Here is a 22508-nt window from a genome sequence, read left to right as displayed (position 1 = left end):
ACTATTCCGTTAGATGAAATCCAAATCAACGAAAAACTCCAATTCATCGAAGAACCCGTCGAAATAATGGATCGTGAGGTTAAAAGACTTAAGCAAAACAAGATACCAATTGTTAAGGTTCGATGGAATGCTCGTAGAGGACCCGAGTTCACCTGGGAGCGTGAAGATCAGATGAAGAAGAAATACCCGCATCTATTTCCAGAAGATTCGTCAACACCTTCAACAGCTTAAAATTTCGGGACGAAATTTATTTAACGGGTAGGTACTGTAGTGACCCGAACTTTTCCATGTTTATATATATTAATTGAGATTGATGTTTACATGATTAAATGTTTCCAACATGTTAAGCAATCAAACTTGTTAAGACTTGATTAATTGAAATAGGTTTCATATAGACAATTGACCACCCAAGTTGACCGGTGATTCACGAACGTTAAAACTTGTAAAAAAACTATATGATGACATATATATGGTTATATATATAGTTAACATGATATTATGATAAGTAAACATATCATTAATTATATTAACAATGAACTACATATGTAAAAACAAGACTACTAACTTAATGATTTTGAAACGAGACATATATGTAACGTTTATCGTTGTAACGACATTTAATGCATATATATCATATTAAGAGATATTCGTACATCATAATATCATGATAATATAATAATTTAAAATCTCTTTTGATATTATAAACATTGGGTTAACAACATTTAACAAGATCGTTAACCTAAAGGTTTCAAAACAACATTTACATGTAACGACTAACGATGACTTAACGACTCAGTTAAAATGTATATACATGTAGTGTTTTAATATGTATTTATACACTTTTGAAAGACTTCAATACACTTATCAAAATACTTCTACTTAACAAAAATGCTTACAATTACATTCTCGTTCAGTTTCATCAACAATTCTACTCGTATGCACCCGTATTCGTACTCGTACAATACACAGCTTTTAGATGTATGTACTATTGGTATATACACTCCAATGATCAGCTCTTAGCAGCCCATGTGAGTCACCTAACACATGTGGGAACCATCATTTGGCAACTAGCATGAAATATCTCATAAGATTACAAAAATATGAGTAATCATTCATGACTTATTTACATGAAAACAAAATTACATATCCTTTATATCTAATCCATACACCAACGACCAAAAACACCTACAAACACTTTCATTCTTCAATTTTCTTCATCTAATTGAACTCTCTCAAGTTCTATCTTCAAGTTCTAAGTGTTCTTCATAAATTCCAAAAGTTCTAGTTTCATAAAATCAAGAATACTTTCAAGTTTGCTAGCTCACTTCCAATCTTGTAAGGTGATCATCCAACCTCAAGAAATCTTTGTTTCTTACAGTAGGTTATCATTCTAATACAAGGTAATAATCATATTCAAACTTTGGTTCAATTTCTATAACTATAACAATCTTATTTCAAGTGATGATCTTACTTGAACTTGTTTTCGTGTCATGATTTTGCTTCAAGAACTTTGAGCCATCCAAGGATCCATTGAAGCTAGATCCATTTTTCTCTTTTCCAGTAGGTTCATCCAAGGAACTTAAGGTAGTAATGATGTTCATAACATCATTCGATTCATACATATAAAGCTATCTTATTCGAAGGTTTAAACTTGTAATCACTAGAACATAGTTTAGTTAATTCTAAACTTGTTCGCAAACAAAAGTTAATCCTTCTAACTTGACTTTTAAAATCAACTAAACACATGTTCTATATCTATATGATATGCTAACTTAATGATTTAAAACCTGGAAACACGAAAAACACCATAAAACCGGATTTACGCCGTCGTAGTAACACCGCGGGCTGTTTTGGGTTAGTTAATTAAAAACTATGATAAACTTTGATTTAAAAGTTGTTATTCTGAGAAAATGATTTTTATTATGAACATGACACTATATCCAAAAATTATGGTTAAACTCAAAGTGGAAGTATGTTTTCTAAAATGGTCATCTAGACGTCGTTCTTTCGACTGAAATGACTACCTTTACAAAAACGACTTGTAACTTATTTTTCCGACTAGAAACCTATACTTTTTTTGTTTAGATTCATAAAATAGAGTTCAATATGAAACCATAGCAATTTGATTCACTTAAAACGGATTTAAAATGAAGAAGTTATGGGTAAAACAAGATTGGATAATTTTTCTCATTTTAGCTACGTGAAAATTGGTAACAAATCTATTCCAACCATAACTTAATCAACTTGTATTATATATTATGTAATCTTGAGATACCATAGACACGTATACAATGTTTCGACCTATCATGTCGACACATCTATATATATTTCGGAACAACCATAGACACTCTATATGTGAATGTTGGAGTTAGCTATACAGGGTTGAGGTTGATTCCAAAATATATATAGTTTGAGTTGTGATCAATACTGAGATACGTATACACTGGGTCGTGGATTGATTCAAGATAATATTTATCGATTTATTTCTGTACATCTAACTGTGGACAACTAGTTGTAGGTTACTAACGAGGACAGCTGACTTAATAAACTTAAAACATCAAAATATATTAAAAGTGTTGTAAATATATTTTGAACATACTTTGATATATATGTATATGTATATATTGTTATAGGTTCGTGAATCAACCAGTGGCCAAGTCTTACTTCCCGAAGAAGTAAAAATCTGTGAAAGTGAGTTATAGTCCCACTTTTAAAATCTAATATTTTTGGGATGAGAATACATGCAGGTTTTATAAATGATTTACAAAATAGACACAAGTACGTGAAACTACATTCTATGGTTGAATTATCGAAATCGAATATGCCCCTTTTTATTAAGTCTGGTAATCTAAGAATTAGGGAACAGACACCCTAATTGACGCGAATCCTAAAGATAGATCTATTGGGCCTAACAAACCCCATCCAAAGTACCGGATGCTTTAGTACTTCGAAATTTATATCATATCCGAAGGGTGTCCCGGAATGATGGGGATATTCTTATATATGCATCTTGTTATTGTCGGTTACCAGGTGTTCACCATATGAATGATTTTTATCTCTATGTATGGGATGTGTATTGAAATATGAAATCTTGTGGTCTATTGTTACGATTTGATATATATAGGTTAAACCTATAACTCACCAACATTTTTGTTGACGTTTTAAGCATGTTTATTCTCAGGTGATTATTAAGAGCTTCCGCTGTCGCATACTTAAATAAGGACAAGATTTGGAGTCCATGCTTGTATGATATTGTGTAAAAACTGCATTCAAGAAACTTATTTTGTTGTAACATATTTGTATTGTAAACCATTATGTAATGGTCGTGTGTAAACAGGATATTTTAGATTATCATTATTTGATAATCTACGTAAAGCTTTTTAAACCTTTATTGATGAAATAAAGGTTATGGTTTGTTTAAAAATGAATGCAGTCTTTGAAAAACGTCTCATATAGAGGTCAAAACCTCGCAACGAAATCAATTAATATGGAACGTTTTTAATCAATAAGAACGGGACATTTCAACAGACACCCTAATTGACGTGAATCCTAAAGATAGATCTATTGGGCCTAACAAACCCCATCCAAAGTACCGGATGCTTTAGTACTTCGAAATTTATATAATATCCGAAGGGTGTCCCGGAATGATGGGGATATTCTTATATATGCATCTTGTTAATGTCGGTTACCAGGTGTTCACCATATGAATGATTTTTATCTCTATGTATGGGATGTATATTGAAATATGAAATCTTGTGGTCTATTGTTACGATTTGATATATATAGGTTAAACCTATAACTCACCAAAATTTTTTTGTTGACGTTTTAAGCATGTTTATTCTCAGGTGATTATTAAGAGCTTCCGCTGTCGCATACTTAAATAAGGACAAGATTTGGAATCCATGCTTGTATGCTATTGTGTAAAAACTGCATTCAAGAAACTTATTTCGTTGTAACATATTTGTATTGTAAACCATTATGTATTAGTCGTGTGTAAACAGGATATTTTAGATTATCATTATTTGATAATCTACGTAAAGCTTTTTAAACCTTTATTGATGAAATAAAGGTTATGGTTGGTTTAAAAATGAGTGCAGTCTTTGAAGAACGTCTCATATAGAGGTCAAAACCTCGCAACGAAATTAATTAATATGGAACGTTTTTAATCAATAAGAACGAGACATTTCAATACCACTGACGGTTCGTGGTGCTTGGTGTTTTGAAACTTTGGCCAAAATGTTCGATCTATCGTATCTTTTGACTCGTAGCTCCGATTTAGTCACCGTTTTTTTTCAAATCGTGTATTTTTTCGGGATCTATCCGTTAGAAAACTGCCGTAGGCGGTTTGTCCCAAATATGTTTCGAAACGAGACCTCGAAAGCATTCAATTTTGCTTTTTTCGATTTTGACCGTTTTAAATTTCATTCGTATTATTCTTTTTGTGTATGATTGACTTAGCATGATACGTATTGTTTTAAGGCCTATGATTTCACTTGTAATGTAATTATGTATAACGGGTATAAATTTCAATCTAATGTCACTTCATTAAACACATTTTTTTAAATCATTAGTATGCGCCGCCAGATGGTGTACCATTTGGCGGCGCATAACCTTCGGTTTCAGATTGTGCTGAAATTCATAAGATCACCATAAAACAAACGAACGAGCAAGACTCTCTAAACGTGCTTGACATTTGAAGTTGTCTAGATTCCTAAAAAGTCATCTTTTCCCACAGAATCGCACCACGCACCTAACACCACCGACGGTTCGTGGTGCTTGATGTTTTGTGTCTTTGGCCAAAATGTTCGATCTATCGTATCTTTTGACTCGTAGCTCCGATTTAGTCATCGTTTTTTTTTCAAATCGTGTATTTTTTCGGGATCTATCCGTTGGAAAACTACCGTAGGCAGTTTGTCCCAAATATTTTTCGAAACGAGACCTCGAAAGCCTTCAATTTTACCATTTTTCGATTTTGACCGTTTTGAATTTCATTCATATTATTCCTTTGTGTATGCATGACTTAGCATAGTTCATATTGTTTTAAGGCCTATTATTTCACTCGTAATGTAATTACATATAACGCATATAAATTTGAATCTAATGTCACTTTATTAAACACGGTTTTTTAAATCATTAATATGCACCGCCAGATGGAGTACCATTTGGCGGCGCATAACCTTCGGTTTCAGATTGTACTGAAATTCTCGAGATCACCCTAAAATGACCCTAACATCAAGACTCCTGGATAGTGTCTTGACATCGAGGTCGTCAGGATGCCGAAAAAAGACATTTTACTCATTTTTAATGTTCTCTTTGAACGTTTTCAATTTATATCTTATAATTAGTTTTGTGTATGCATGACTTAGCATGGTATATATCGTTTTAAGGCATATGATTTCACTCACAATGTAATTATGTATAACGGGTATAAATTTGAATCTAATGTCACTTCATTAAACACATTTTTTTAAATCATTAGTATGCGCCGCCAAATGGTGTACCATTTGGCGGCGCATAACCTTCGGTTTCAGATTATGCTGAAATTCATAAGATCACCCTAAAACGGCCGAACGAGCAAGAATCTCTTAATGTGCTTGCCATTCGAAGTTGTCTAGATTCTGAAAAAGACATCTTTTCTCACAGAATCACACCACGTACCTAATACCACCGACGGTTCGTGGTGCTTGGTGTTTTGTGTCTTTGGCCAAAATGTTCGATCTATCGTATCTTTTGACTCGTAGCTCCGATTTAGTAACCGTTTTTTTTTCAAATAGTGTATTTTTCGGGATCTATCCTTTGGCAGACTATTGTAGGTGGCTTGTCCCAAATATTTTTCGAAACGAGACCTCGAAAGCCTTCAATTTTACCATTTTTCGATTTTGACCGTTTTGAATTTCATTCGTATTATTCCTTTTGTGTATGATTGACTTAGCATAGTACATATTGTTTTAAGGCCTATGATTCCACTCGCAATGTAATTACGTATAACACATATAAATTTGAATCTAATGTCACTTTATTAAACACAATTTTTTAAATCATTAAGATGCGCCGCCAGATGGAGTACCATTTGGCGGATATAACCTTCGGTTTCAGATTGTACAGAAATTCTCGAGATAACCCTAAAACGACCCTAAAATCAAGACTTCTGGATAGTGTCTTGACATCGAGGTCATCAGGATGCCGAAAAAAGGCATTTTACTCATTTTTAATGTTCTCTTTGAACGTTTTCAATTTATATCTTATAATTAGTTTTGTGTATGCATGACTTAGCATTGTTATATATATCGTTTTAAGGCCTATGATTTCACTCGGAATGTAATTATGTATAACGGGTATAAATTTGAATCTAATGTCACTTCATTAAACACGTTTTTTTAAATCATTAGTATGCGCCGCCAGATGGTGTACCATTTGGCGGCGCATAACCTTCGGTTTCAGATTATGCTAAACTTCATAAGATCACCCTAAAACGGCCGAACGAGCAAGACTCTCTGAACGTGCTTGCCATTCGAAGTTTTCTAGATTCCGAAAAAGACATCTTTTCTCACAGACTCGCACCACGCACCTAATACCACCGACAGTTCGTGGTGCTTGGTGTTTTGTGTCTTTGGCCAAAATGTTCGATCTATCGTATCTTTTGACTCGTAGCTCCGATTTAGTCACCTTTTTTTTCAAATCGTGTATTTTTTCGGGATCTATCCGTTGGCAAACTCCTATAGGCGGTTTGTCCCAAATATTTCTAGAAACGAGACCTCGAAAGTCTTCAATTTTGTCTTTTTTCGATTTTGACCGTTTTGATTTTCATTCATATTATTCCTTTTGTGCATGCATGACTTAGCATAGTACATATTGTTTTAAGGCCTATTATTTCACTCGCAATGTAATTACGTATAACGCATACAAATTTGAATCTAATGTCACTTTATTAAACACGATTTTTTAAATCATTAAGATGCGCCGCCAGATGGAGTACCATTTGGCGGCGCATAACCTTCGGTTTCAGATTGTACAGAAATTCTCGAGATCACCCTAAAATGACCCTAACATCAAGACTCCTGGATAGTATCTTGACATCGAGGTCATCAGGATGCCGAAAAAAGACATTTTACTCATTTTTAATGTTCTCTTTGAACGTTTTCAATTTATTTCTTATAATTAGTTTTGTGTATGCATCACTTAGCATGGTATATATCATTTTAAGGCCTATTATTTCACTCGCAATGTGATTATGTATAAGGGGTATAAATTTGAATCTAATGTCACTTCATTAAACACGTTTTTTTAAATCATTAGTATGCGCCGCCAGATAGTGTACCATTTGGCGGCGCATAACTTTCGGTTTAAAATTGTGCTGAAATTCATAAGATCACCCTAAATGGCCAAACGAGCAAGACTCTCTGAACGTGCTTGCCATTCGAAGTTGTCTAGATTCCGAAAAAGACATCTTTTCTCACAGAATCGCACCACGCACCTAACACCACCGACGGTTCGTGGTGCTTGGTGTTTTTTGTCTTTGGCCAAAAGATTCAATCTAGCGTATCTTTTGACTCGTAGCTCCTATTTAGTCACCTTTTTTTTTCAAATCATGTATTTTTCGGGATCTATCCGTTGGCAAACTACCGTAGGCAGCTTGTCCCAAATATTTTTCGATACGAGACCTCGAAGGCCTTCAATTTTACCATTTTTTGATTTTGACCGTTTTGAATTTCATTCATATTATTCCTTTGTGTATGCATGACTTAGCATGATACGTATTGTTTTAAGGCCTATGATTTCACTTGCAATGTAATTATGTATAACGGGTATAAATTTGAATCTAATGTCACTTCATTAAACACATTTTTTTAAATAATTAGTATGCGCCGCCAGATGGTGTTCCATTTGGCGGCGCATAACCTTCGGTTTCAGATTGTTCTGAAATTCATAAGATAACCATAAAACGGACGAACGAGCAAGACTCTCTAAACGTGCTTGCGATTCAAAGTTTTCTAGATTCCTAAAAAGTCATCTTTTCCCACAGAATCGCAACACACACCTAACACCACCGACGGTTTGTGGTGCTTGATGTTTTGTGTCTTTGGCCAAAATGTTCGATCTATCGTATCTTTTGACTCGTAGCTCCGATTTAGTCCCCGTTTTTTTTCAAATCGTGTATTTTTACAGGATCTATCCTTTGAAAAACTACCATAGGCGATTTTTCCCAAATATCTTTCGAAACGAGACCTCGAAAGCCTTCAATTTTACCATTTTTCGATTTTGACCGTTTTGAATTTCATTCATATTATTCCTTTGTGTATGCATGACTTAGCATAGTACATAATGTTTTAAGGCCTATTATTTCACTCGCAATGTAATTACATATAACGCATATAAATTTGAATCTAATGTCACTTTATTAAACACGGTTTTTTAAATCATTAATATGCACCGCTAGATGGAGTACCATTTGGTGGCGCATAACCTTCGGTTTCAGATTGTACTGAAATTCTCGAGATCACCCTAAAACGACCCTAAAATCAAGACTCCTGGATAGTGTCTCGACATTGAGGTCGTCTGGATGCCGAAAAAGACATTTGACTCATTTTTAATGTTCTCTTTGAACGTTTTCAATTTATATCTTATAATTAGTTTTGTGTATGCATGAATTATCATGGTATATATCATTTTAAGGCCTATGATTTCACTCGCAATGTAATTATGTATAACGGGTATAAATTTGTATCTAATGTCACTTCATTAAACACGTTTTTTTAAATCATTAATATGCGCCGCCAGATGGTGTACCATTTGGCGGCGCATAACCTTCGGTTTCAGATTATGCTGAAATTCATAAGATCACCCTAAACCGGCCGAACGAGCAAGAATCTCTGAACGTGCTTGCCATTCGAAGTTGTCTAGATTCCGAAAAAGACATCTTTTCTCACAGAATCGCACCACGCACCTAATACCACCGACGGTTCGTGGTGCTTGGTGTTTTGTCTCTTTAGCCAAAATGTTCGATCTATCGTATCTTTTGACTCGTAGCTCCGATTTAGTCACCATTTTTTTTCAAATCATGTATTTTTTTGGGATCTATCCGTTGGCAAACTGCCGTAGGTTGTCCGAAATATTTTTCGAAACGAGACCTCGGAAGCCTTCAATTTTGTCTTTTTTCGATTTTGACCGTTTTGAATTTCATTCATATAATTCTTTTTGTGTATGATTGACTTAGCATGATACGTATTGTTTTAAGGCCTATGATTTCACTCGCAATGTAATTATGTATAACGGGTATAAATTTGAATCTAATGTCACTTCATTAAACACATTTTTTTAAATAATTAGTATGCGCCGCCAGATGGTGTACCATTTGGCGGCGCATAACCTTCGGTTTCCGATTGTGCTGAAATTCATAAGATCACCATAAAACAGACGAACGAGCAAGACTCTCTAAACGTGCTTGCCATTCGAAGTTATCTAGATTCCTAAAAAGTCATCTTTTCCCACAGAATCGCACCACGCACCTAATACCACCGACGGTTCGTGGTGCTTGGTGTTTTGTCTCTTTGGCCAAAATGTTCGATCTATCGTATCTTTTGACTCGTAGCTCCGATTTAGTCACCATTTTTTTTCAAATCATGTATTTTTTTGGGATCTATCCGTTGGAAAACTGCCGTAGGTTATCCGAAATATTTTTCGAAACGAGACCTCGGAAGCCTTCAATTTTGTCTTTTTTCGATTTTGACCGTTTTGAATTTCATTCATATAATTCTTTTTGTGTATGATTGACTTAGCATGATACGTATTGTTTTAAGGCCTATGATTTCACTCGTAATGTAATTATGTATAACGGGTATAAATTTGAATCTAATGTCACTTCATTAAACACATTTTTTTAAATAATTAGTATGCGCCGCCAGATGGTGTACCATTTGGCGGCGCATAACCTTCGGTTTCCGATTGTGCTGAAATTCATAAGATCACCATAAAACGGACGAACAAGCAAGACTCTCTAAACGTGCTTGCCATTCGAAGTTTTCTAGATTCCTAAAAAGTCATCTTTTCCCACAGAATCGCACCACGCACCTAACACCACCGACGGTTCGTGGTGCTTGATGTTTTGTGTCTTTGGCCAAAATGTTCGATCTATCGTATCTTTTGACTCGTAGCTCCGATTTAGTCACCGTTTTTTTTCAAATCGTGTATTTTTTCGGGATCTATCCGTTGAAAAACTACCGTAGGTGGTTTGTCCCAAATATCTTTCAAAACGAGACCTCGAAAGCCTTCAATTTTACCATTTTTCGATTTTGACCGTTTTGAATTTCATTCATATTATTCCTTTGTGTATGCATGACTTAGCATAGTACATATTGTTTTAAGTCCTATTATTTCACTCGCAATGTAATTACGTATAACGCATATAAATTTGAATCTAATGTCACTTTATTAAACACGGTTTTTTAAATCATTAATATGAACCGCCAGATGGAGTACCATTTGGTGGCGCATAACCTTCAGTTTCAGATTGTACTGAAATTCTCGAGATCACCCTAAAACGACCCTAACATCAAGACTCCTGGATAGTGTCTTGACATCGAGGTCTTCAGGATGCCGAAAAAAGACATTTAACTCATTTTTAATGTTCTCTTTGAACGTTTTCAATTTATATCTTATAATTAGTTTTGTGTATGCATGACTTAGCATGGTATATATCGTTTTAAGGCCTATAATTTCACTCGCAATGTAATTATGTATAACGGGTATAAATTTGAATCTAATGTCACTTCATTAAACACGTTTTTTTAAATCATTAATATGCGCCGCCAGATGGTGTGCCATTTGGCGGCGCATAACCTTCAATTTCGGATTATGCTGAAATTTATAAGATCACCCTAAACCGGCCGAACGAGCAAGAATCTCTGAACGTGCTTGCCATTCGAAGTTGTCTAGATTCCGAAAAAGACATCTTTTCTCAAAGAATCGCACCACACACCTAATACCACCGACGGTTCGTGGTGCTTGGTGTTTTGTCTCTTTGGCCAAAATGTTCGATCTATCGTATCTTTTGACTCGTAGATCCGATTTAGTCACCATTTTTTTGGGATCTATCCATTTGCAAACTGCCGTAGGTTGTCTGAAATATTTTTCGAAACGAGACCTCGAAAGCCTTCAATTTTGTCTTTTTTCGATTTTCACCATTTTGAATTTCATTCATATAATTCTTTTTGTGTATGATTGACTTAGCATGATACGTATTGTTTTAAGGCCTATGATTTCACTCGCAATGTAATTATGTATAACGGGTATAAATTTGAATCTAATGTCACTTCATTAAACACATTTTTTTAAATAATTAGTATGCGCCGCCAGATGGTGTACCATTTGGCGGCGCATAACCTTCGGTTTCCGATTGTGCTGAAATTCATATGATCACCTTAAAACGGATTAACGAGCAAGACTCTCTAAACGTGCTTGCCATTCGAAGTTTTCTAGATTCCTAAAAAGTCATCTTTTCCCACAGAATCGCACCACGCACCTAATACCACCGACGGTTCGTGGTGCTTGATGTTTTGTGTCTTTGGCCAAAATGTTCGATCTATCGTATCTTTTGACTCGTAGCTCCGATTTAGTCACCTTTTTTTTAAATCGTGTATTTTTTCGGGATCTATCCTTTGAAAAACTACCGTAGGCAGTTTGTCCCAAATATCTTTCGAAACGAGACCTCGAAAGCCTTCAATTTTACCATTTTTCGATTTTGACCGTTTTGAATTTCATTCATATTATTCCTTTGTGTATGCATGACTTAGTATAGTACATATTGTTTTAAGGCCTATTATTTCACTCGAAATGTAATTACGTATAACGCATATAAATTTGAATCTAATGTCAATTTATTAAACACGGTTTTTTAAATCATTAATATGCACCGCCAGATGGAGTACCATTTGGCGGCGCATAACCTTCGGTTTCAGATTGTACTGAAATTCTCGAGATCACCCTAAAACGACCCTAACATCAAGACTCCTGGATAGTGTCTTGACATCGAGGTCTTCAGGACGCCGAAAAAAGACATTTAACTCATTTTTAATGTTCTCTTTGAACGTTTTCAATTTATATCTTATAATTAGTTTTGTGTATGCATGACTTAGCATGGTATATATCGTTTTAAGGCCTATGATTTCACTCGCAATGTAATTATGTATAATGGGTATAAATTTGAATCTAATGTCACTTCAATAAACACGTTTTTTTAAATCATTAATATGCGCCGCCAGATGGTGTACCATTTGGCGGCGTATAACCTTCGGTTTTAGATTATGCTGAAATTCATAAGATCACCCTAAACCGGCCGAACGAGCAAGAATCTCTGAACGTGCTTGCCATTCGAAGTTGTCTAGATTCCGAAAAAGACATCTTTTCTCACAGAATCGCACCACGCACCTAATACCACCGACGGTTCGTGGTGCTTGGTGTTTTGTCTCTTTGGCCAAAATGTTCGATCTATCGTATCTTTTGACTCGTAGCTCCGATTTAGTCACCATTTTTTTTCAAATCGTGTATTTTTTGGGGATCTATCCGTTGGAAAACTGCCGTAGGTTGTCTGAAATATTTTTCGAAATGAGACCTCGAAAGCCTTCAATTTTGTCTTTTTTCGATTTTGACCATTTTGAATTTCATTCATATAATTCTTTTTGTGTATGATTGACTTAGCATGATACGTATTGTTTTAAGGCCTATGATTTCACTCACAATGTAATTATGTATAACGGGTATAAATTTGAATCTAATGTCACTTCATTAAACACATTTTTTTAAATAATTAGTATGAGCCGCCAGATGGTGTACCATTTGGCTGCGCATAACCTTCGGTTTCCGATTGTGCTGAAATTCATAAGATCACCATAAAACGGATGAATGAGCAAGACTCTCTAAACGTGCTTGCCATTCGAAGTTTTCTAGATTCCTAAAAAGTCATCTTTTCCCACAGAATCGCACCACGCACCTAATACCACCGACGGTTCGTGGTGCTTGATGTTTTGTGTCTTTGGCCAAAATGTTCGATCTATCGTATCTTTTGACTCGTAGCTCCAATTTAGTCACCGTTTTTTTTCAAATCGTGTATTATTTCGGGATCTATCCGTTGATAAACTACCGTAGGCAGTTTGTCCCAAATATCTTTCGAAACGAGACCTCGAAAGCCTTCAATTTTACCATTTTTCGATTTTGACCGTTTTGAATTTCATTCATATTATTCCTTTGTGTATGCATGACTTAGCATAGTACATATTGTTTTAAGGCCTATTATTTCACTCGCAATGTAATTATGTATAACGCATATAAATTTGAATCTAATGTCACTTTATTAAACACGGTTTTTTAAATCATTAATATGCACCGCCAGATGGAGTACCATTTGGCGTCTCATAACCTTCGGTTTCAGATTGTACTGAAATTCTCGAGATCACCCTAAAACGACCCTAACATCAAGACTCATGGATAGTGTCTTGACATCGAGGTCTTCAGGATGCCGAAAAAAGACATTTAACTCATTTTTAATGTTCTCTTTGAACGTTTTCAATTTATATCTTATAATTAGTTTTGTGTATGCATGACTTAGCATGGTATATATCGTTTTAAGGCCTATGATTTCACTCGCAATGTAATTATGTATAACGGGTATAAATTTGAATCTAATGTCACTTCATTAAACACGTTTTTTTAAATCATTAATATGCGCTGCCAGATGGTGTACCATTTGGCGGCGCATAACCTTCGGTTTCAGATTATGCTGAAATTTATAAGATCACCCTAAACCGGCCGAACGAGCAAGAATATCTGAACGTGCTTGCCATTCGAAGTTGTCTAGATTCCGAAAAAGACATCTTTTCTCACAGAATCGCACCACGCACCTAATACCACCGACGGTTCGTGGTGCTTGGTGTTTTGTGTCTTTGGCCAAAATGTTCGATCTATCGTATCTTTTGACTCGTAGCTCCGATTTAGTAACCGTTTTTTTTTCAAATAGTGTATTTTTCGGGATCTATCCTTTGGCAGACTATTGTAGGTGGCTTGTCCCAAATATTTTTCGAAACGAGACCTCGAAAGCCTTCAATTTTACCATTTTTCGATTTTGACCGTTTTGAATTTCATTCGTATTATTCCTTTTGTGTATGATTGACTTAGCATGATACGTATTGTTTTAAGGCCTATGATTTCACTTGCAATGTAATTATGTATAACGGGTATAAATTTGAATCTAATGTCACTTCATTAAACACATTTTTTTAAATAATTAGTATGCGCCGCCAGATGGTGTACCATTTGGCGGCGCATAACCTTCGGTTTCCGATTGTGCTGAAATTCATAAGATCACCATAAAACGGATGAACGAGCAAGACTCTCTAAACGTGCTTGCCATTCGAAGTTTTCTAGATTCCTAAAAAGTCATCTTTTCCCACAGAATCGCACCACGCACCTAACACCACCGACGGTTCGTGGTGCTTGATGTTTTGTGTCTTTGGCCAAAATGTTCGATCTATCGTATCTTTTGACTCGTAGCTCCGATTTAGTCACCGTTTTTTTTTAAATCGTGTATCTTTTCGGGATCTATCCGTTGAAAAACTACTGTAGGCGGTTTGTCCCAAATATCTTTTGAAACGAGACCTCGAAAGCCTTCAATTTTACCATTTTTCGATTTTGACCGTTTTGAATTTCATTCATATTATTCCTTTGTGTATGCATGACTTAGCATAGTACATATTGTTTTAAGGCCTATTATTTCACTCGAAATGTAATTACGTATAACGCATATAAATTTGAATCTAATGTCACTTTATTAAACACGGTTTTTTAAATCATTAATATGCACCGCCAGATGGAGTACCATTTGGCGGCGCATAACCTTCGGTTTCAGATTGTACTGAAATTCTCGAGATCACCCTAAAATGACCCTAACATCAAGACTCCTGGATAGTGTCTTGACATCGAGGTCTTCAGGATGCCAAAAAAAGACATTTAACTCATTTTTAATGTTCTCTTTGAACGTTTTCAATTTATATCTTATAATTAGTTTTGTGTATGCATGACTTAGCATGGTATATATCATTTTAAGGCCTATGATTTCACTCGCAATGTAATTATGTATAACGGGTATAAATTTGAATCTAATGTCACTTCATTAAACACGTTTTTTTAAATCATTAATATGCGCCGCCAGATGGTGTACCATTTGGCGGCGCATAACCTTCGGTTTTAGATTATGCTGAAATTCATAAGATCACCCTAAACCGGCCGAACGAGCAAGAATCTCTGAACGTGCTTGCCATTCGAAGTTGTCTAGATTCCGAAAAAGACATCTTTTCTCACAGAATTGCACCACGCACCTAATACCAGCGACGGTTTGTGGTGCTTGGTGTTTTGTCTCTTTGGCCAAAATGTTCGATCTATCGTATCTTTTGACTTGTAGCTCCGATTTAGTCACCATTTTTTTTCAAATCGTGTATTTTTTTGGGATCTATCCGTTGGCAAACTGCCGTAGGTTTTCTGAAATATTTTTCGAAACGAGACCTCGAAAGCCTTCAATTTTGTCTTTTTTCGATTTTGACCGTTTTGAATTTCATTCATATAATTTTTTTTGTGTATGATTGACTTAGCATGATACGTATTGTTTTAAGGCCTATGATTTCACTCACAATGTAATTATGTATAACGGATATAAATTTGAATCTAATGTCACTTCATTAAACACATTTTTTTAAATAATTAGTATGAGCCGCCAGATGGTGTACCATTTGGCGGCGCATAACCTTCGGTTTCCGATTGTGCTGAAATTCATAAGATCACCATAAAACGGACGAACGAGCAAGACTCTCTAAACGTGCTTGCCATTCGAAGTTTTCAAGATTCCTAAAAAGTCATCTTTTCCCACAGAATCGCACTACGCACCTAATACCACTGACGGTTCATGGTGCTTGATGTTTTGTGTCTTTGGCCAAAATGTTCGATCTATTGTATCTTTTGACTCGTAGCTCCGATTTAGTCACCGTTTTTTTTTCAAATCGTGTATTTTTTCAGGATCTATCTGTTGAAAAACTACCGTAGGCGGTTTGTCCCAAATATCTTTCGAAACGAGACCTCGAAAGCCTTCAATTTTACCATTTTTCGATTTTGACCGTTTTGAATTTCATTCATATTATTCCTTTGTGTATGCATGACTTAGCATAGTACATATTGTTTTAAGGCCTATTATTTCACTCGCAATGTAATTACGTATAACGCATATAAATTTGAATCTAATGTCACTTTATTAAACACGGTTTTTTAAATCATTAATATGCACCGCCAGATGGAGTACCATTTGGCGGCTCATAACCTTCGGTTTCAGATTGTACTGAAATTCTCGAGATCACCCTAAAACGACCCTAACATCAAGACTCCAGGATAGTGTCTTGACATCGAGGTCTTCAGGATGCCAAAAAAAGACATTTAACTCATTTTTAATGTTCTCTTTGAACGTTTTCAATTTATATCTTATAATTAGTTTTGTGTATGCATGACTTAGCATGGTATATATCGTTTTAAGGCCTATGATTTCACTCGCAATGTAATTATGTATAACGGGTATAAATTTGAATCTAATGTCACTTCATTAAACACGTTTTTTTAAATCATTAATATGCGCCGCCAGATGGTGTACCATTTGGCGGCGCATAACCTTCGGTTTCAGATTATGCTGAAATTTATAAGATCACCCTAAACCGGCCGAACGAGCAAGTATCTCTGAACGTGCTTTCCATTCGAAGTTGTCTAGATTCCGAAAAAGACATCTTTTCTCACAGAATCACACCACGCACCTAATACCACCGACGGTTCGTGGTGCTTGGTGTTTTGTCTCTTTGGCCAAAATGTTCGATCTATCGTATCTTTTGACTCGTAGCTCCGATTTAGTCACCATTTTTTTTCAAATTGTGTATTTTTTTTGGGATCTATCCATTGGCAAACTGCCGTAGGTTGTTCGAAATATTTTTCGAAACGAGACCTCGAAAGCCTTCAATTTTGTCTTTTTTCGATTTTGACCGTTTTGAATTTCATTCATATAATTCTTTTTGTGTATGATTGACTTAGCATGATACGTATTGTTTTAAGGCCTATGATTTCACTTGCAATGTAATTATGTATAACGGGTATAAATTTGAATCTAATGTCACTTCATTAAACACATTTTTTTTAAATAATTAGTATGCGCCGCCAGATGGTGTACCATTTGGCGGCGCATAACCTTCGGTTTCCGATTGTGCTGAAATTCATAAGATCACCATAAAACGGACGAACGAGCAAGACTCTCTAAACGTGCTTGCCATTCGAAGTTTTCAAGATTCTTAAAAAGTCATCTTTTCCCATAGAATAGCACCACGCACCTAATACCACCGACGGTTCGTGGTGCTTGATGTTTTGTGTCTTTGGCCAAAATGTTCGATCTATCGTATCTTTTGACTCGTAGCTCCGATTTAGTCACCGTTTTTTTTAAATCGTGTATTTTTTCGGGATCTATCCGTTGAAAAACTACCGTAGGTGGTTTGTCCCAAATATCTTTCGAAACGAGACCTCGAAAGCCTTCAATTTTACCATTTTTCGATTTTGACCGTTTTAAATTTCATTCATATTATTCCTTTGTGTATGCATGACTTAGCATAGTAGATATTGTTTTAAGGCCTATTATTTCACTCGCAATGTAATTACGTATAACGCATATAAATTTGAATCTAATATCACTTTATTAAACACGGTTTGTTAAATCATTAATATGCACCGCCAGATGGAGTACCATTTGGCGGCGCATAACCTTCGGTTTCAGATTGTACTGAAATTCTCGAGATCACCCTAAAACGACCCTAACATCAAGACTCCTCGATAGTGTCTTGACATCGAGGTCTTCAGGATACCGAAAAAAGACATTTAACTCATTTTTAATGTTCTCTTTGAACGTTTTCAATTTATATCTTATAATTAGTTTTGTGTATGTATGACTTAGCATGGTATATATCGTTTTAAGGCCTATGTATAACGGGTATAAATATGAATCTAATGTCACTTCATTAAACACGTTTTTTTAAATCATTAATATGCACCGCCAGATGGTGTACCATTTGGCGGCGCATAACCTTCGGTTTCAGATTATGCTGAAATTCATAAGATCACCCTAAACCGGCCGAACGAGCAAGAATATCTAAACGTGCTTGCCATTCGAAGTTTCCTAGATTCCGAAAAAGACATCTTTTCTCACAGAATCGCACCACGCACCTAATACCACCGACGGTTTGTGGTGCTTGGTGTTTTGTCTCTTTGGCCAAAATGTTCGATCTATCGTATCTTTTGACTCGTAGCTCCGATTTAGTCACCATTTTTTTTCAAATCGTGTATTTTTTTGGGATCTATCCGTTAGCAAACTGCCGTAGGTTGTCCGAAATATTTTTCGAAACGAGACCTCGAAAGCCTTCAATTTTGACTTTTTTCGATTTTGACCGTTTTGAATTTCATTCATATAATTCTTTTTGTGTATGATTGACTTAGCATGATACGTATTATTTTAAGGCGTATGATTTCACTCGCAATGTAATTATGTATAACGGGTATAAATTTGAATCTAATGTCACTTCATTAAACACATTTTTTTAAATAATTAGTATGCGCCGCCAGATGGTGTACCATTTGGCGGCGCATAACCTTCGGTTTCCGATTGTGCTGAAATTCATAAGATCACCATAAAATGGATGAACGACCAAGACTCTCTAAACGTGCTTGCCATTCGAAGTTTTCTAGATTCCTAAAAAGTCATCTTTTCCCACAGAATCGCACCACGCACCTAATACCACCGACGGTTCGTGGTGCTTGATGTTTTGTGTCTTTGGCCAAAATGTTCGATCTATCGTATCTTTTGACTCGTAGCTCCAATTTAGTCACCGTTTTTTTTAAATCGTGTATTTTTTCGGGATCTATCCGTTGAAAAACTACCGTAGGCGGTTTGTCCCAAATATCTTTCGAAACGAGACCTCGAAAGCCTTCAATTTTACCATTTTTCGATTTTGACCGTTTTGAATTTCATTCATATTATTCCTTTGTGTATGCATGACTTAGCATAGTACATATTGTTTTAAGGCCTATTATTTCACTCGCAATGTAATTACGTATAACGCATATAAATTTGAATCTAATGTCACTTTATTAAACACGGTTTTTTAAATCATTATTATGCACCGCCAGATGGAGTACCATTTGGCGGCGCATAACCTTCGGTTTCAGATTGTACTGAAATTCTCGAGATCACCCTAAAATGACCCTAAAATCAAGACTCCTGGATAGTGTCTTGACATCGAGGTCTTCAGGATGCCGAAAAAAGACATTTAACTCATTTTTAATATTCTCTTTGAACGTTTTCAATTTATATCTTATAATTAGTTTTGTGTATGCATGACTTAGCATGGTATATATCGTTTTAAGGCCTATGATTTCACTCGCAATGTAATTATGTATAACGGGTATAAATTTGAATCTAATGTCACTTCATTAAACACGTTTTTTTAAATCATTAATATGCGCCGCCAGATGGTGTACCATTTGGCGGCGCATAACCTTCGGTTTCAGATTATGCTGAAATTCATAAGATCACCCTAAACCGGCCGAACGAGCAAGAATCTCTGAACGTGCTTGTTATTCGAAGTTGTCTAGATTCCGAAAAAGACATCTTTTCTCACAGAATCGCACCACGCACCTAATACCACCGACGGTTCGTGGTGCTTGGTGTTTTGTCTCTTTGGCCAAAATGTTCGATCTATCGTATCTTTTGACTCGTAGTTCCGATTTAGTCACCATTTTTTTTCAAATCGTGTATTTTTTTGGGATATATCCATTGGAAAACTGTCGTAGGTTGTCTGAAATATTTTTCGAAACGAGACCTCGAAAGCCTTCAATTTTGTCTTTTTTCGATTTTGACCGTTTTGAATTTCATTCATATAATTCTTTTTGTGTATGATTGACTTAGCATGATACGTATTGTTTTAAGGCCTATGATTTCACTCACAATGTAATTATGTATAACGGGTATAAATTTGAATCTAATGTCACTTCATTAAACACATTTTTTTAAATAATTAGTATGAGCCGCCAGATGGTGTACCATTTGGCGGCGCATAACCTTCGGTTTCCGATTGTGCTGAAATTCATAAGATCACCATAAAACGGACGAACGAGAAAGACTCTCTAAACGTGCTTGCCATTCGAAGTTTTCTGGATTCCTAAAAAGTCATCTTTTCCCACAGAATCGCACCACGCACCTAATACCACCGACGGTTCGTGGTGCTTGATGTTTTGTGTCTTTGGCCAAAAATGTTCGATCTATCGTATCTTTTGACTCGTATCTCCGATTTAGTCACCGTTTTTTTTTTCAAATCGTGTATTTTTTCGGGATCTATCCGTTGAAAAACTACCATAGGCAGTTTGTCTCAAATATCTTTCGAAACGAGACCTCGAAAGCCTTCAATTTTACCATTTTTCGATTTTGACCGTTTTGAATTTCATTCATATTATTCCTTTGTGTATGCATGACTTAGCATAGTACATATTGTTTTAAGGCCTATTATTTCACTCGCAATGTAATTACGTATAACGCATATAAATTTGAATCTAATGTCAATTTATTAAACACGGTTTTTTAAATCATTAATATGCACCGCCAGATGGAGTACCATTTGGCGGCGCATAACCTTCGGTTTCAGATTGTACTGAAATTCTCGAGATCACCCTAAAACGACCCTAACATCAAGACTCCTCGATAGTGTCTTGACATCGAGGTCTTCAGGATGCCGAAAAAAGACATTTAACTCATTTTTAATGTTCTCTTTGAACGTTTTCAATTTATATCTTATAATTAGTTTTGTGTATGCATGACTTAGCATGGTATATATCGTTTTAAGGCCTATGATTTCACTCGCAATGTAATTATGTAAAACGGGTATAAATATGAATCTAATGTCACTTCATTAAACACGTTTTTAAATCATTAATTTGCGCCGCCAGATGGTGTACCATTTGGCGGCGCATAACCTTCGGTTTCAGATTATGTTGAAATTCATAAGATCACCCAAAACCGGCCGAACGAGCAAGAATCTCTGAACGTGCTTGCCATTCGAAGTTGTCTAGATTCCGAAAGAGACATCTTTTCTCACAGAATCGCACCACGCACCTAATACCACCGACGGTTCGTGGTTCTTGGTGTTTTATCTCTTTGGCCAAAATGTTCGATATATCGTATCTTTTGACTCGTAGCTCCGATTTAGTCACCATTTTTTTTCAAATCGTGTATTTTTTTGGGATCTATCCGTTAGCAAACTGCCGTAGGTTGTCCGAAATATTTTTCGAAACGAGACCTCGAAAGCCTTCAATTTTGTCTTTTTTCGATTTTGACCGTTTTGAATTTCATTCATATAATTCTTTTTGTGTATGATTGACTTAGCATGATACGTATTGTTTTAAGGCGTATGATTTCACTCGCAATGTAATTATGTATAACGGGTATAAATTTGAATCTAATGTCACTTCATTAAACACATTTTTTTAAATAATTAGTATGCGCCGCCAGATGGTGTACCATTTGGCGGCGCATAACCTTCGGTTTCCGATTGTGCTGACATTCATAAGATCACCATAAAACCGATGAACGACCAAGACTCTCTAAACGTGCTTGCCATTCGAAGTTTTCTAGATTCCTAAAAAGTCATCTTTTCCCACAGAATCGCACCACGCACCTAATACCACCGACGGTTCGTGGTGCTTGATGTTTTGTGTCTTTGGCCAAAATGTTCGATCTATCGTATCTTTTGACTCGTAGCTCCAATTTAGTCACCGTTTTTTTAAATCGTGTATTATTTCGGGATCTATCCATTGAAAAACTACCGTAGGCGGTTTGTCCCAAATATCTTTCGAAACGAGACCTCGAAAGCCTTCAATTTTACCATTTTTCGATTTTGACCGTTTTGAATTTCATTCATATTATTCCTTTGTGTATGCATGACTTAGCATAGTACATATTGTTTTAAGGCCTATTATTTTACTCGCAATGTAATTACGTATAACGCATATAAATTTGAATCTAATGTCACTTTATTAAACACGGTTTTTTAAATCATTAATATGCACCGCCAGATGGAGTACGATTTGGCGGCGCATAACCTTCGGTTTCAGATTGTACTGAAATTCTCGAGATCACCCTAAAACGACCCTAACATCAAGACTCCTCGATAGTGTCTTGACATCGAGGTCTTCAGGATGCCGAAAAAAGACATTTAACTCATTTTTAATGTTCTCTTTGAACGTTTTCAATTTATATCTTATAATTAGTTTTGTGTATGCATGACTTAGCATGGTATATATCATTTTAAGGCCTATGATTTCACTCGCAATGTAATTATGTATAACGGGTATAAATTTGAATCTAATGTCACTTCATTAAACACGTTTTTTTAAATCATTAA

This window comes from Rutidosis leptorrhynchoides, chromosome 9, assembly GCF_046630445.1.
Source record: "Rutidosis leptorrhynchoides isolate AG116_Rl617_1_P2 chromosome 9, CSIRO_AGI_Rlap_v1, whole genome shotgun sequence".
In the NCBI taxonomy this organism is placed as follows: domain Eukaryota; kingdom Viridiplantae; phylum Streptophyta; class Magnoliopsida; order Asterales; family Asteraceae; genus Rutidosis; species Rutidosis leptorrhynchoides.
The sequence above is the reverse complement of the archived record's forward strand: the minus strand, read 5'-3'. Positions refer to the sequence as shown.